Source organism: Megalops cyprinoides, chromosome 24, assembly GCF_013368585.1.
Source record: "Megalops cyprinoides isolate fMegCyp1 chromosome 24, fMegCyp1.pri, whole genome shotgun sequence".
Classification (NCBI taxonomy): Eukaryota; Metazoa; Chordata; class Actinopteri; order Elopiformes; family Megalopidae; genus Megalops; species Megalops cyprinoides.
The window spans coordinates 13,149,158-13,155,157 of record NC_050606.1 but is presented as its reverse complement, the minus strand read 5'-3'; positions in this window follow the sequence as shown (position 1 = coordinate 13,155,157).

The following is a 6,000-nucleotide window of genomic DNA, read 5'->3' as shown; positions in this document are numbered from 1 at the left end:
TTCACCACAGTGTCTTCAAGACCAGAAGCAATAATGCCAGTCTTCCATAGAAATCTAGCCCCCGCTTTTCTGTCCTCTAAGATCTGTCTATATACAGTAGAAGTTTGGATACACCTGATTAAGATACTGAAAAACATGCATTCAAAGACATTTTGATCAAAAGACTTATTTTTAGATGCTTGAAATTTGTTTCTTAGGCATCAACTTCACTGTTAATAGTTGTCTATGTATGAGTTTCTTTCCAAAAAAAACAAAAAAAATCATTTAAAAAAACATTTTTTGGCTACTCTGAAGAATCTAAAATGTAAGATATTTTTTCGCTACTTTGAAGAATCTAAAATGTAAGATAGTTTTGATTTGTTTAACACTTTTTTGGTCACTGCATACTTCCATTTGTGTTATTTCATATTTTTTATGTCTTCACTATTATTCTAAAATGTAGAAAAGAAAAATCCCTTCTATGAGTTGGTGTGTCCAAACTTTTGACTGGTACTGTATTTCCTCTATATATAGCCTCACTCTACCCCAGAGATGGTTTTGGTTCTGTCTGAACCTTTAATTACTTCAGCAGCTTAATTATTCAGACGATTTACTGCTGGTGACCTCAGCGTTTTACTTTTTACAGAAAACTAGAAAATCTGCAGGACTGTTGCCAACCCCAGCTCTGCTCTCTCACTACCTTCCTCTCGCTCTCTGACCCTGTCGTCACGGCGGGCTGTTTATGCTGACCTGCCCTCTCTGTCTGCAGTGACCTCTGTGCTGCTTCAGGGAAAAATAGGGGGAAAAACCACAGTTGGTTATATTCAGGCATAGCACGTTATGCTGCTGTGAAGCTTCGTAACATGACTAGCTTTGCTTCATTGTACTGGCAGTACTTTTTGCGCTCACTGGCTGCTGTATCTCAGCCGAGATGCATTTTAACTAGTTGACAAATTAGTTGACAATGATTTACAATGTATACATGTAGACTGTATTGACGACATCCCACAGTACCTGGCCAGGGTTCGGGGGACTCCACTGGAGTGAGAGACGCTCTAGTTGTGTCTCCTTTCCCAGAAACGTCGAGCGGCGTGCTGAGCTGTTGGGCAAAGGCCAGCTCCAGCTCCTCCTCCTCCTTCTCCTCTTCAACTGCCTCTGTGGTCCTGATGCTGTTACTATGGAAACAGTCACCAGCCTGGGGAAGGGTATTCTGGGAGCCACTAAGTGGCGACAAGGCTGTGCTTGGTTGTACATGGGCATGAGCGTGAATGTGTGTGTGTGTGCGTGTGTGTGAGAGCAGACTCACAGCTCTGTGCTGTCGTTCCCGCGCGGTGCCTCCACGTCCTTGCCACAGTGAGGGAGCGGGCTCAGCTCCAGCGGAATATGCATCCTGCCCCCCAGCTTCCGCGGCTTCCCGCTGGCGTCCATGTGGAAACGCTTCAGCTGGAGGACCAGGACCCTGGTGGGGCGAATTTCAACATAGACATCTAATGAATGCCCATCATTTCTACATCCAGCCAGATCACATGGTCCAGTTCTCTCCTGTGCATTCTCATCAAGACCCAGTGCTGACTCTCCACAGAGAAATAAAAGGAAGTGAATGAGGCTTTTAAAGTGTTACCTTACATTTGCTTAGCAGATGCTCTCATGCAAAGCAACTTTATATATAAGCTTACGATTTTTACATGCTATCCCTTTATATGGCTGGATATTATTATTATAGTAACCTGTACTCCTTGCTACTTCAACACCCTGCGACTCTTGGGCATGCTTACCAAGGCAGAGAGCTGAACTGTAAAGTTAAAGAGGCCTGTCCCCCTCCACACTGGAGGCATGCACATTCCAGCTCTGTGGCCTGCAGCACAAACAACAGCAGGGCATTACTGCAGAGCTATGAGGTGGTGCTAATTCTCCGTTCAGAGCCAGGGTCAGTGTTGCTGTCAGTCCCTGAGCTAATGGTGGAGCAATTGTCCATTTCAGTGCTAATGTCAGTGTTAGCAGTAGATTTAGTGCTGTGTTTAGCATTGCTTGTGCTTTGGCAGGGGGTACTCACCTTGAAATACAGGCAAAGGCTGTCCTGCAGAGTGCCTCCTGGCACCACATCCAAGGACAGGTGGTTGTAGATCTCCTTCCCAACCACCTCCATCCCACATCTTTCAGAGGGAGGACCACAGAGTAATGTGCATCAGTTCTCACCGAGCAAGATGCTGCTTCATTGAACACAACACCACATCGCCTGACTATCAACAGGAATGTACTCAGTGAAAAAGGCTGAAATGTTATATGTTCTTATACTTCAGGTAAAGGGTCTGTGTTGTCACTGAATTTACCAGTAAACCACTTCCCTTCAATGGGAGACTAATTTTCATACGAAGGTAGAAACTTAAAAGTAACATTCAGAACATATTAAAGAGTGACCATCAATGGCAAAGGGATTAATTTTAATTAGACCAAAATGTGGCAACTGGTAAGTCTCTAGTAAAGTCAGTTCACCTGGTACAGGTATGCCTGAACTCTAGCTGAAACTCCATATTGGCCTCCACAGGGCAGGTGAAGAAACGAAAGCACTCCGACTGCCTGAGGGCCCCCACCTCTTCCTTGAGCAGGGAAACCAGCGCTCCAAAAAATTCATGTGCATCCTGTAGGGTGAATGTAAGAGATGCCGTGGGGTACACTATGCGCTTAAGCTAGCAGCAGCGAACCCAGAGCTAACGGGTGTTTTTGAAGCCAAACTGACATCTGTGGGATTGAATGAGAGCAGCCTGTAGTGTGTGTGTGTGTGTGTGTGTGTGTGTGCACGCACATGCACATGCACATGTTTTTACATGTTAGAGCCTCCTCTCACCTGTTGACGAGTTCCCGAAAAGTCACGGTAGCGTCTCGCCACTGCGTGTTTGAGCGCTGTCAGAAGAGGCCTTTTCTGCCTGCAGCTACCAGCCCGTAATGAAAGCAGATCTGAAAGGCACCTGCAGGGGGAGACAAAGAGGCAGTACAGTCAGTTGCCCTGTCATACACCTGGATTCAGGCCCAGAGGACAAACATACCCAAATACTGGAACTGCAATTTCAACTTGTGAAATCCCAGAGCAGAAAAAGGATCTGGCGGTAGTGTAGTACAGTGGTAAGGAGCAGCACTTGTAACTGAAACGTTGCTGGTTTGATTCCCTGCTTGGGGCACTGCTGCTGTAACCTTGGGCAAAGTGCTGAACCCACAATTGCCTCTGTAAATATCCAGCTGTATAAATGAATAAAACTGTAACCTATGTAAGTCGCTCTGGATAACACTGTCTGCTAAAAGACAATAATATAATGTAATAATCTTATCCTTCTGTAGACTTGGCTGTACTGTAAGTCTGCAGTCTTACTTAAGCAGCTGAGTGAACTTCCAGCACTCCTCCTGCCTGATGATGTCACGGCAGAATGTCTGCAGACCAAAGAGGCACTGTAGGGTTGCGTTGATGTAGCAGGTGTTCCCAATGTTAGGAATGCTGTACCGAAAAAAGGACACAGACACACCTTGATAACAGACCTGCCAAACCTCCACCCCGGAGGCTGACTTGTTTCTCTCAAGAGTTGTTTCATGCTTGTTAAATGGAGGTTTAAATAAGTTCACAGCAGGACTATGAAGATACGAATGTCCTCTGCATTGACGGCCAGGACTGCAGTTCAGTTCAAATTCAAATGAAAATGCAGAGTTCTCAGTGTTTCTGTCTGTTATTAAAAACTTGACTTGTGACAGAGGTGCGTATCCTCACCCCAGCTGTTTGTAATTCTTAGCAGCAGAGGGGGACCCCATCTGATTTTTGTACTCTCTGTTACTCTGGGTCCAGCTGGCAGAAGAGGAGGGGTAGGAGGGGCGAGAGAGAGTAGAAAAGGGAATAGAAGGGTATGGTAGACACGGAGGAGCAATGCCAGGTTTCCTCTCGCTGCCACCTGCAAAAGGTATGGAAACAGTGATGTGGTGGGGGCTCCAAATTCTGCAAATTTCGTGATGACAGTTTTCGGGGGGGAAATTATGGGATTAGGGAAGACAGGCAGTGAGTTTGGCCAAGTAACAACAATAACAAAGGCAATGGAGAAGTTGCGTTTATTCCGTTTGACATTTCCATTTACTGTAACAGCATGTCACACAGTGATAAAACGAAAATTTTCCACTGTAAACTAACACAAGTGTAAGCAAGTGTTGAGCAAACTGCGATGCATAGATACAGTATCTTACCTTTACAACTGTATTTCTCGCAGTCAACATCGAGCAAGGGGGCGACTTTGGTCATTGAATTTAGTCCTCCGCAGCTGGTGAGCAGTGTTACAAGTTGCTTCAAGGCCCTGGCCGCTTCGTTATTCCGTTTTGCTTCACCAGGTATCTGGTGGTTGTTTGCAAGACTATGTGTTTGACCCATGGCTACGGCTCCGCAATCTTCAATAAATTGATGTAGTAGCACACCAACGACTCATGTGTCATCCAAATAAACGGGTGTTCGGTAGTATAGGCTAGTTGCAAACCGAGTAGTCAGTTGTAATCCAAACATACTAATGCTTACTGGTATATTTGGATTGCAAATGATTACAATAAATATTGTTAATTACGAAAATACGGGCTTTCGTATAGTGAGTCAATGGTAGCAACTTAATCGAACAAGCTAAATTTCTTACTGTGGCGTCATAACTGGCCATCGAGATGTGTTACTATGACCATTGCTGATCATGTTTGATACACTGGAGAGTAAAAAAAAAAAAACACGGAAAGTGCCAAACTTTCCCCACATGCAGCCCAAAAATCTGAAATCAAGTGTTGTATCCCCCAGTAAAATGTGATGTCCTCTAATTTAATTTATTGAGATGTTTATTAATGTAGACTATAACATACCGAAAAGCAATCAACGGCAAATGAGGGCCCCAAACTAAATCGTTCAGCTCGTTTTACTGCACTGTAGCATCCAAATGTGATTTGCTCAAGGTTCCCAAGCTACACGCACAGTGGTTACTGGCATAATACTGGAAGGCGTATGTGTCAACGCCAAACCCAACACGAATCTCATAAAGATACGGAGGATAAACCGATACTTGTCCATAGCACAAATTAATTTGTTAAAAAGGCTACGAGTGTGTAAAAGGTTTTAAAGTTAGCTACGACGCACAGGATGCTTAGTAGTATATACGGCAGTGCTGTAAATCAAGGCCAAAGAGAAAACCGCGTCTGACATTTCCCCATGAGGGTATTCCTTGAGGTATGAAAATCAATATTGGTAATATAACCCGCTCCTGCAGCGTGCATGGCGTTTGTTTGGCAACGCTGTAAGCAGGGCTGCAAACTCTACGTTTTACATGACAAACCCTAACCCTAACAAAGTTTTCTTTTCACATTATTATTATTATTGTTATTATTATTATTATTATTATTAGTAGTAGTAGTAGTAGTAGTAGTAGTAGTCGTCGTAGTGATGTGATTATTACTTGCAACACGGATATGTGTAGTAAATACTGGTGGAATCGTATTTATTTATTTATTTATTTATTCATTTTTTGCCGGAGAAGAGTTTTAACCATGAACCAATGTTGAACAATAATAGGAAATAAATGAAAAATAAATAAATGGGCAGTAAAAGAATGTAGATACTGTACTAACTGTTTTAATGAAAGGTAATCTGTGCCACACTTACAATTAAACAATTTGAGGAAGAAAAAAAAGCTAAATATGTTTTATTTACATGGATACATATTTACTTTTGCACTACTAATCCAGTTTGAATGCACAGAATTCATATACAAACTCATAGGCCAAAAAATAAATTGTCAGACTTGGACCATTTTGCAGTTTCTTCCATATCATCTTGATCTTTCGCTTATTGCCCATCTTGATTTAATTGCAGCATCACATCATCACAATTCCTCCAATACCACAATTCATACTTCTCATAATTCCACTGTCCACAGCCTGTATCTGACTTTTGCAGCCTACCGCAATGCCTTGTGGGTAGTACCTGTTACAGGCACTAGAGGTGGGCTAAATTTCGCCTTAAAC